Source organism: Hordeum vulgare, chromosome 2H (genome assembly GCF_904849725.1).
Source record: "Hordeum vulgare subsp. vulgare chromosome 2H, MorexV3_pseudomolecules_assembly, whole genome shotgun sequence".
NCBI classification, from domain to species: domain Eukaryota; kingdom Viridiplantae; phylum Streptophyta; class Magnoliopsida; order Poales; family Poaceae; genus Hordeum; species Hordeum vulgare.
This window is the reverse complement of record NC_058519.1, coordinates 388,818,726-388,830,152: the sequence shown is the minus strand read 5'-3', so window position 1 is coordinate 388,830,152 and position 11,427 is coordinate 388,818,726.

The window sequence follows — 11,427 nt, the reverse complement described above, 5'->3', positions numbered from 1 at the left end:
AAGACCAGGAGTGTTTGAACAACCCCACTGATAAAGGCAATCCATCATATCCATGTGATGTAGTTTTGCAGAGCATAGCTCACATCCTCATGCATTAAACTTTCTTAACTTGCTAAGAAAATAATGATTTCATAAATGATCATATAGAGATATATGCTTATGGTTATGAGTTATTATGGTTACTATGACATGGTGGATGATCATGAGTCATCTGACCGGGCATAATCGTACAACCACCTCTTGCCGGTATGGGAAGACCGTGACTTGGGTTGTCCACGTGATCTCTCACCGATATGCCCCAAAGAGGGAGGGTTATGCATGCGTGCCACCTTGGCTCGGTGGGCGGGGATAACTCTGTGAGCCCAGTTAAGTTGAGTTGGGCCCGTCCCCGTTTGGTACAGTTTTTTTTGGCCACGACGGTGGCAGGTGTCATGAGGACACAGGTGTCATGAGGACACAGTGCCACCCAGGGCAGTACTCCAGAAGGGAGTGGTTGCCGGGGTTATGATGACAGAGTCACGGGTCAGGCAAGTCTCGTTGGAGCAATGCTGGTCCACCCAAATGGGATCACGAGGTCAGTGCTCCAGAGTGTGGGTAAAGTGTGCAACCTCTGCAGAGTGTCAAAACTATTCGAATAGCCGTGTCCACGGTAACAGACAACCCGACGAGACCTCAGTAGATGGTCACTCGTGTGGATGTTAGTAATGATGGAAGAACTCTCCAGTTGAGTGGAGATGCTGATAAATATTCTGGTAATTGTGAGACAACCATGGACATGAGTAAGTGGATGTTATAAAGCCAAGTGGCATTATTCTTAATTTGTTGCCATGCTATTGTTTGCTGCATTGCTTGGTTATTATGATCTTGCGAGTACATTCCTAGTACTCACCTCGCGCATCATGCCAGATGCAGGAGAAGCCGAGGACGGAGGTCCTTATGATGCGTACTAGGAAGTGTCCACAGCAGTGTCCGTGTGTATGGAGTTGCCGCTATGTTCTGCTACGCCGTAGAAGTACTTAGTAGTTTCGAGGCTCCGCTATGTCTCATAAATAATGTAGATATTGTGCTGCACCAAGGCTGCCTTTGGCCTCACTATCATTGTAAGATATGCTCTTGTAACATTATGCTATCAAAAAAGTCAGTTCAGTTATGTGCCAAGTTATTGAGTGTTTCCAGAAGACTTGATCTCTCGGTTGGAAACATAGGTAATCCGATTTGTTGAATCGGGGTGCCACACGTTGAATGAAATAGTGGAGGAAGAGGGTGGTGTTGGGGGTGATCCTGACAAAATTCTCGTAGAGATACGCGAATGTAGACATGCATGTCACCGCATTCAGCGTGAAATTCAGAAGATGGAAGTCGTAGGTATACATGATGTCGATGAAGAACTCAGAGAAGGGAGGGTAGAGCCCACAAAAAAAGTAATCAACGAAGAAGGGATACTTGTCTAGAGCACCGCCAGCTTATCCTAGGGTCACTTGGGTGGTTGGATGCACCTTCGTCCTGGCCGCCCACATCTGCTAGTAGCGTTGCTTCAGGAAGAACACGTCGGGCCCCGGGGGCAAATAGGTGAGCTCCTTCCGCATCTTCGCCAACTCCTTCTCTGCAAGAGCATGTTTCCCCTTCTTTCCCTTAGGCACCATAACAACAGTGGAAGTTGCGGCTGTCCGGAGCGCATCATCGGAAGCAAGGGTGGAGGTGGGGAGAGAACTTCAACTAGAAGAGGGAGTCAGCGGTGGTTTTGAGATTGAAAAGTGTTGGGAAGGAACGAAGGGCTTGTGCGCTTGCGTTCCCCCTCTTATGTGGAGAGGGGTGGACGCACAGGCCGGCCCTTGCGTGCCCAACCAACGACTTGGCACGCGCGTGGCCACCTTGTCCAGTGTGCGGACGCCTCCCCATTTCACGCGTTCAATGCGCGACGTGGGGAAAGGCCGCTCACAACGGCTCCAAAGCTACAGAGTACCCTGCCATGGAAGCCTGTGACCACTTCGGCCCTGGCCGAGCAACTCCCCAAGGGCGCATAGTACAAGAGCTCCAGATACAATGCCCCGACAAGCCCTCCTTGCCGGGAAGATTCGCAAGGCCCCGACAAGCCCTCCTTTCCGGGAAGACTTACAAAAACTCGGAAAACCCCGGTGAGCCCTCCTTGCTGGGAAGACTCACAGAGACTCGCAGGGCCCCGGCAAGCCCTCCTTGCCGGGAAGATATTAAAGCCCCCGGCAAGCTCTCCTTGCCGGGAAGAACATCAAGTCATCCGACAGCGACGTCAGGCCAGCGAGCTCCTTTCACTCGCCATGTGTCCTCCCCTGTTTCTACCACACTCCAACCGCTCCAGCGCATCTTTCATGCGCCAGCGCAAGGCCCAGGTGCCGATCCACCTGAATACGTGTTGCGGCCACCTCGCTGCAGGTCAGGGGTCAAACAAGGCATTTACTGCCGCTAACAGCACCGTAGAAGATGAGCGGTGAACCCTATTCACTATGCAACCCGTGAGCACATTGTTGGTGACCCATTTGCCTATAAAAGGAGGCCTAAGGCTCATTCTCTAGGGGGTAGACTTTTGGGGGGTTTGACTTTTTGGGATTTGAGACTCCCCAATGACCAGCTAAGTTACTATAGCACATGACCCTATAGTAAGCCCACAATACAAATTAAGCAGGAGTAGGGTTTTAAGCACCAAGCGGCCCGAACCTGGGTAAACGACCTTGCCGGTGTTGATAGCTAGCTTCGCTCTCGGTGCCACCTCTCTCCCTCCGCCGAACGATCAAGCGACCCTTCGAGCTTCCCATAGGTGTTGATTTCCCCGACAATGGGTCACTTGACGGCTTCCAACTCACTGAGTTTAGCTTTCTCACCCTCTTGGTCTGCAAAAAATTACCGATTTACAACGGTTATACTGTACTGTATGTTTGTGCGACTCCCCTTATTGGCCCGTGTACTCTTGGCGAGTCAATCCATTGTGGACCCTGAACTTGTCACGGTTAAAACATTGAGGTGTCGTGTGGGAGCCGGCATATGGAAAATAGACAAACCATGGGTTCATGGAACCCGCTTTAGTGAAGCCTGACTTTAGCTGGATCCGCTAGTCTAAATTAGAAAGGTTATTGCAAAAGCCTATCTTAGGGTATGACTAGAGCCTTGCAAGGTCGTCTCCCCATCATGTCTTGCTGAGTCGGCTTATTTAAAATAACTTCATGCCATACTATGGTATTACATTTTCAGGGAAGGATTCAATATTTATACCGGCTCATGCAGATTAGTTGGGCTATGAAGCCATTACCTTACAAATGGAAAATAAATTTTCAGTCAAAAAATTTCAGAAAGGCAGCTTATAATGAGGTGATGAAAAAAGCTCTAGCCTCCACGAAGGCATGATGCAAAATAACAGTCTTTACATCTCATGTTATTACAAGGCTACATGGAGCCTAAGTCTTTCAATAATCAATACACTAACCCGGTAGATAGTTCATTTAAGATGGGCGTATAATACATGGAGCCCAAAACTTGGGCAGACTTTTGTTCACGACACCTCAGGGTTATCCTGCGCCAAGCCTTTTGGGTCCTAGATCTGGAGGTCACATATATCCAAGTTGCAATAGATTAAAGCATGGAATTCGGCTTCTTCATTTAAGATGGGTGACGGGTCAAACATCAGGGGCAAAAAGATGCTTACGACACTGAGGAGTTAGATGCACCGGTTCAAAAGTGGGTGGCTGCACATGTTTGTTGTTTTCATCATAAGCCATCTGATATGTCTTCAGATCAACACCTTCAGCAAGTTGACTAGCTGGTCGGCGCGACGCCCTCATGCAACGGGCGTAATCTTCTTGGCTGAACTCTGATCCTTCATCTTTATATTCAGGAAACCCGTCATCTATCTCCTCCGAGTTAGGTTCTAGTCCATAGGCCAAAGCCCGGCTCAGAGCAGTGATCACCCCTTTATGAGTAGCTGATTTCTTCAATTCTTCAATTTGTTTGGGCATGGTCGAGAGGCGCCCCAGCATATCACTGATGAACTTCACCGGGTCTTTATCTCCCATCACAGCCTTGATGGTGAACAAACCTCCAGCATAGAGTTGCTTTGTTAAAGTATACATAGCTTCCAGCTTCAGTGCATAGTTGTCTTGAAGGTTGGCAAATCAAGGGCCTGCAAATAATTCAAAAATATAAGTGGCCTAGCAGGTCATGTTTTCTACAAAGATTGCGAATGAAAGTCTTGCAAACAAAGGCTTATCAAAAACAGTTGTGGTCATCCTGGAGACTAGTTAACTCTTCAGTAACCAGCTTCATTGACCCTCGGTGTCTTCAACATGTTTAACCAAGGTGGCTTTGTCAGTTTCCGTAGCTTCTTTATATGATGTGAACTCAGCTTTGATTTTCTCAAATCTTCTAAGGAGATTCAAACTTTCTCCTCAGATTGAGCTCTGGCGTCTTGTTGCTGTGCAAGACTTTTCTTCATTTCCCTTAAATCAGCATCGGCCTGGTTCAAAGTTTCATATACAATAAAACGACGAGGTTGATATTAGTCTAACTCTGAGCCGCCAACATGGTCTATACAAAAAAATTGAGACTGCCAAGAAGATTGGTATCAAGTCTCGAGGAGATTGCAAGCAATATACTTGACACTTGGGGGCTAATGCATACCAGTTTTTACCACCATATATAATACATGAAGAATCGACTCATCTTCAAAAAGATGGCTCGTCCCTTGGGGGCTACAGGTCGAAGTTTCACAAATAAAAATGATGAAGACCCGATTCATCTTCAAGAAGATGACTTGGCCCTTGGGGGCTATAGGTCGATCCTTCTTCACAACTTTATCAAGACCCGGCTCATCTTCAAGAAGATGACCCGACCCTTGGGGGCTACAGGTTGCTTCTTCTTCACAAATTTTATCAAGACCCGATTCATCTTCAAGAAGATGACTCGACTCTTGGGGGCTACATGTTGCTTGTTTACAAATTCATCAAGTCGTGAATCATCTTCAAGAAGATGACCCAGCCCTTGGGGGCTACATAGGAATATATGAAGTACATGATTAAGTTCAACATACCTCATATATTTTTTTCATCATACAACTAGCCGGGCCTCCATATCATGGCTAGTGGTGAGGCGGCTTAGATATCCAGAGTGCAGTTCTTTGAAGTTAAGTTTTTCAACATTGGGAAGCTCAAGCTTAGCTTTCCCTTTCTCTAAGTCAAGCGCTGCGCCTTTAGCATTGTGCTTCACCAACACAGTGGAGACATGTATTGTGTAACCCATCCCAGTAATTACAACCTTTTCCTCGTCAGTCGTAGTGTCTTTGGTTGTTTTCAGAGGACTAGGCAGTTCAGGATTGGCTTTCGAACTTGTCTCCATGGCTGTGTCATCAGCACCCGCCGGATCAACATGAACATCAACAAGGTCACCAACTACACCTTGATGAGTTTTAAGCAGATCAACATGTGTGTCAACCGGCTCTATACGAGTCTCGAGAAAAGTCAAATCCAATTCTTCTTGTTCACGTGCTTGAGGATTATTTGGTGACATGCCAGTTTTCCTCCTCTTGCCTTTAGCCTTGGCCCTGAAGATTAGAAGTTAAGGCATATACAATGGATGAAAAGTACTAAGGCAAGTATTAGACACAAAAGAAAAAGTTACCCAGGAAGGAAAACAAGAGATGGCAGTTTTGACATAGTTGAGCCGTCCAATGAAGGTGGCGATTCGTGATAAATTAAGATATAAAAGATTGAAGAGGCTGTTGAATGATGAAAGGAATGAGTTATCAGTACCTCTTTTCGTCGTTTACGGGTGGAGGGTTTCTCAGGTAAACCCGTCACGATATCACCTGAAGAGCTTCCGGTCTGGCGCCTTGGAGAAAATAAAGTCTTCTTCAAAAGGAAATCAGGAGCCAAATAAGCTTCTGTGTGAGACAAAGTAATTTTCCTAAAACCCTACCTTGGTGGCCTTGGAAAGGAGAGATCTGAGTCGGAAGAGATTGAAATTACCTCAACATATTCGTCCTGGCTATCAGCATGATCATCATGAGACTGAAGAAGTGATTAGTAAGTATAAGTTAAAAATAGCATGAAGATAAAGGTCTACTTGAGATTAGTCGTCAATGGTTTGTGTCTCACCCGTGGCCGATGACTCTTCAACAGTCACCTTGTTCTTCTTCTTTTTGGTGCGGCTTTGGTTTTCTTGGCAGTCACCTTTTGCGGCTTCCGCTTCAAGAAGGGCGATTTATTTTGCAAAAATAATAACAATAAAAGGCGAGTTTTAAAGCACTAAAGGAATGCATAAGCAAAGATGAAGATGTTAAAGGATATTTACGTCGGGAGTCGGGTTCTGGGTATAGAACGGTTTCGGTCCTATTTTATTGCAGACTTCTTTGGGTTCACCTGATAGGTTATTTACAATTCTGTTGACTTCAACTAAATCAAGCATGATGTTGTTGAAGCATTGCGCATTGTTTAAGTCGACATCGTATTCGCACATCAAGGCGCCATGAAGACTTAGGGGCATGATCCACCAATCTACCCAACACCGGGTTAGATCAATCCCGGTTAAACCATTGGCTTTCAGGGCTCTGAGTTTGGGCCATCCACGGGCAATGGTGGTACGTTCTTTCAGAGTTAGTGCGTCGAGAAGCACAAAATCCATTGGAAGGTGTTCCGCTCTAAAATCCGGCAGGAGGTTCTCGTCAACAAGTGAAGTGTTCTTGTAGTAAACCCAAGTTTTCCCCAACCTTTGAGGTGACTAGGCAAGGCGGCAGTAGGAAAACCATGATCTCTTCACCTCTGAATTTTCACCCTGCGAAGTTCCAAACTGGGTCCATCAGCAAACTCTGTTTAGCGGTTGAGGTAAAAGTATTCTGTGAAGAAAAGAATTGTGGGCTCTATTCCAATGTACACCTCACAGAAGACTTGGAATTGGCATAAGTTGTTGATAGAGTTAGGGACCAGATCTTGAGGGTGGAGATTGTAGAAGTGCAGAGCGTCTCGAAAGAATTTTGACCCGGGAGGCGTAAAGCCTTGCTCAAGATGATCTATGAAGACTGCTACTTCTCCTTCGACTTGTTGCGGACATTCCTCCCCAAAGGCGGCTTGCCAAACAATCTCCTCTTTAGACGACAAGGCCCCTAAAGTCACATAATGCTGGAGCGCGGCATCAGAAATTTCGAAAGGTTGCGAGTTGCATGAAACAAGCTTTGACATGGTGGTGGATTCAGGAGCAAAAGTGTTGCAGAAGTGTACTTGGCGGGTTATTCAAACGATAAACAGGTTATCTGAGAAGCAAGGGATTCGAGAAGAAACTAGTTTGGGCGATTCTAGTTTACAGTGACATAGCAATCTACAAAGTTCAAACTATGTTAACGTAAGTCGCCACCTAAAAGATAGGTGACTTATAAAGCGGGCGGGTTACAATCTATGAAGGAAGCCGGCATAAAGTAAAGGCGGCTTACGAATGGATAATGATTTCTGATTTTATACTAAGTATAGGACAAATATGTTTCAACTGAAGTGTCTAAAAATATGGATCTACAAATCATACGGAAAGGGAAAATTCACTAACCCTAGAAGACAACAAGGTATAGAAGCAGCATCAATTTTACTTACAAATCACACAAGGCATCTAGAGCGAATTATGCTTGAAACCGAATCACTACATCTACCGCAATCTATGGGTGGAAAGGCTTTAGAGGAAGATCAGGAAGGTTGGCAATGGCACCAAACACATGATGAACTCTATTAACTGTAATGGATTAACAAACAGATCTGGGGAGGAGAAGAGAACTTACCTCATGATGTTGATGGTAGCAGAGAAGATCTGCAGTGCGGAGTTGAATCCATGCGATGCGGTGGTCCTAGACCTGGTAGGCCGACGATGGGAATGCGACGGCGGCAGCATGGTGAAAGTTCAAGCTGGAGCAAGAAGAAGAAGTGGGGGAGCAAGGTAAAAATTAAAAGGGCCCTCGTAGGTTTTTGAAGACGAGGAGCCGAAGTGTAAATGGTAGGTGCAGGAATCAAGGAGGTGGAGTAAATTTCGGAGCCAGGGGCGCCTTGATTCTCGGGATAAACGGATAAGTATAAAGAGTAGTTACAATGACATCATTAAGTCCCTAAAATCCCGGGGCCGGTGACGTCACTGGTGAACAGGGAAAGAGCTCATGAAGATCTTTGAAGCCAGCATTTCTACCCAGGAGACAAGACATGAATTGCACACAGGCCACCAAGATTAAAGCAAAGAATGTTGACATGATTAAATTCAAGTCAATCTCGGGCCTAATGTTGGCGATATTATCCTGCCGTATAACCCGCCCTATGGGGCCGGGTCATAATTATGGCGGCTTAAGACTGTGCTCAGAATGGGCCTAGACGAACAAGAACGAAGGTGCAAGGCGGCCTGTTCCAACAAGTCGTCTGGCGGCTCTCTACTATGAAGGTGGAGGGTCAAGGCGTAATACGTCTCCATCGTATCTACTTTTCTCAACTCTTTTGCCCTTGTTTTGGACTCTAGTTTGCATGATTTGAATGGAACTAACCCGGACTGACGCTGTTTTCAGCAGAATTGCCATGGAGTTGTTTTTGTGCAAAAATAAAAGTTCTTGGAATGTCCTGAAAACTCACGGAGATTTTTTATGGAATAAAATAAAAATACATGCGCAAAGATCCACCGGAGGGGGCGTGCCAGTGGGCCGCAAGCCCACAGGCCGCGGCCATTCCCCTAGGCCGCGCCGTGAGGGCTTGTGGGGCCCACGTAGCACCACCGCCCCCAAACTCAGCTCTATATCTTCTGTCTCGCCTAGAAAAAATTAGAGAGAATGTTTCATCGCGTTTTACGATAGAGACGCGCCGCCACATCATGTTCTTCATCTGGAGGGTAGATCCGGAGTCCGTTGGGGGCTCCAAAGAGGGGAAATCGTCGCCATCGTCATCATCAACCTTCCTCCATCGAAAATTCCTTGATGCTCTTCATCGTTCATGAGTAATCTCATTGTAGGCTTGCTGGACGGTGATGAGTTGGATGAGATCTATCATGTAATCGAGTTAGTTCTTGACGGGGATTGATCCCTAGTATCCACTATGTTCTAGATTGATGTTGCTACTACTTGGCTATGCTTAATGCTTGTCACTAGGGCCCGAGTGCCATGATTTCAGATCTGAACCTATTATGTTGTCGCCAATATGTGTGTGTTTTAGATCCTATCTTGCAAGTTGTAGTCACCTACAATGTGTTATGACCCGACAACCCCGGAGTGACAATAGCCGGAACCACTCCCGGAGATGACCATAGTATGAGGAGTTCATGTATTCACCACGTGTTAATGCGTTGGTCCGGTTATTTATTAAAAGGAGAACCTTAATATCCCGTAGTTTCCATTAGGACCCTGCTGCCACGGGAGGGATGGACAATACATGTCATGCAAGTTCTTTTCCCTAAGCACGTATGATTACATACGGAATACATGCCTACATTAGATCGACGAATGGGAGCTAGTTACATATCTCTCCGTGTTATAGCTATTACATGATGAATCACATCCGTCACACTCATCCATCACCGATCCACTGCCTACGAGTCTTTTACTACTGGTCCTTGCTATGTTACTTTGTCTAGGCTTGTCCCTTGCTACAAAAGGGATTGGGCCACTTTGCTGCTACTAGTGTTACTTTGCTGCTACTGCTGTTACTATGCTGCTCCTGCTACTGTTGTTCCTTGCTACTTCACTGTTACTTGTTGCAAGATCTTTTCCGACCCTGTTGTTGGGGAAGAATAGTTACTCGCCCACGTGCAACAATGGCGCCATTGATACAACAGTTAGGAATAGTCTGCCATCAACAGATCGTTTCTGGCACCGTTGCTATCATACTACTTTGCTACTGATACTTTGCTTGCAGACACTAATCTTTCAGGTGTGGTTGAATCTGACAAACTCAGCTGCTAATACTCGAGAATATTCTTTCGCTACCCCTATCGAACCAACAAATTTGGGTTGAATACTCTACCCTCGAAAACTGTTGCAATCCCCTATACTTGAGGGTCATCAAGATGTTTTTCTGGCGCCGTTGCCGGGGAAGCACAACTATATTCTCTGAGTCACTTGGGATTGACATATCTTGATCACTGTGAGGAATCTGAAATATCCAAGAACTAAAATCTTGCCCTCCACTACGAGGAGAGGTAAGGAACTGCCATCTAGCTCTACACTTGATTCAACTTCAGTTTTCAGTAAGTTTGCTACATCTCCTCCTGCTAGAAATCTTGATATGTCGCCTATGCCTAATGATGCTATGCTTGATGATGCTACTTCTGCTTCTTATGATGCGATGCTTGATACTATGCCTGATGATGCTATACCTGATACTGCTTTTCCACTAGGTGCCCTTGATGCACAAATTGCTAGAGTTGCTGCTAGACGTGATGGTACTTCTGAAACTGCTGATACTATTGTAGTAGAACCTCTTACTATGCCTGCTATGCATGATACGCGCTATGTTATGGAGGGAAAGATAGCTGAGGACTTTCTTGCGTGTAAGGATAGCTATGATGTTGAGAAACTTCTGCGCAAGTGGAAAGAAAAATCTCTGAACGCTAGGATGAAATACGACTCAAAGTTTGCCACTTCGCCTATCTTTGTGACCGATAAGGATTATGAATTCTCTGTCGACCCTGAGTTAATCACTCTAGTCGAATCTGATCCTTTTCACGGTTATGAGTCTGAAACGGTTGTAGCTCATCTTACCAAACTGCACGATATAGCCACCCTATTCACTAGTGAGGAAAAGATCCGCCACTACTATATCCTCCAGTTGTTTCCTTTCTCGCTAAATGATGATGCTAAGCCCTGGTTCATTTCTCTTGCTCCTGGATGTGTGCGTAGCCCCCAAGATATGGTCTAATACTTCTCTGAAAAATATTTCCCTGCCCATAAGAAGCAGGCTACCTTGCAGGAAATATACAACTTTGCTCAAACTGAAGAAGAGAGTCTCCCACAAGCTTGGGGGAGGCTCATCCAGCTACTGAATGCTTTGCCTGATCACCCTCTTAAGAAGAATGAAATACTTGATATCTTCTATAATGGACTTGCCGATGCTTCTAAAGACCACCTAGATACTTGTACCGTTTGTGTTTTTAGGGAACGAACTGTAGAACAAGCTGAGATTCTACTGAATAACATCTTGTGCAATGAGAATGCTTGGACTATTCCCGAACCACCTCCTAAGCCAACTCCGAAGAAAATAGGTATTCTATTCCTCAGTCCTGAAGATCTGCAGGAAGCCAAGAAATCTATGCGAGAGAAAGGCATTAAATCTGAAGATGTCAAAAATCTACCACCTATCGAAGAGATCCATGGTCTCGATAACCCGATACAGGTAGTAGAAGTAAATTCTCTGCGTAGGTTTGATGAGAGTGATATTCCTTTTGATAAACCTGCTAGCTTAT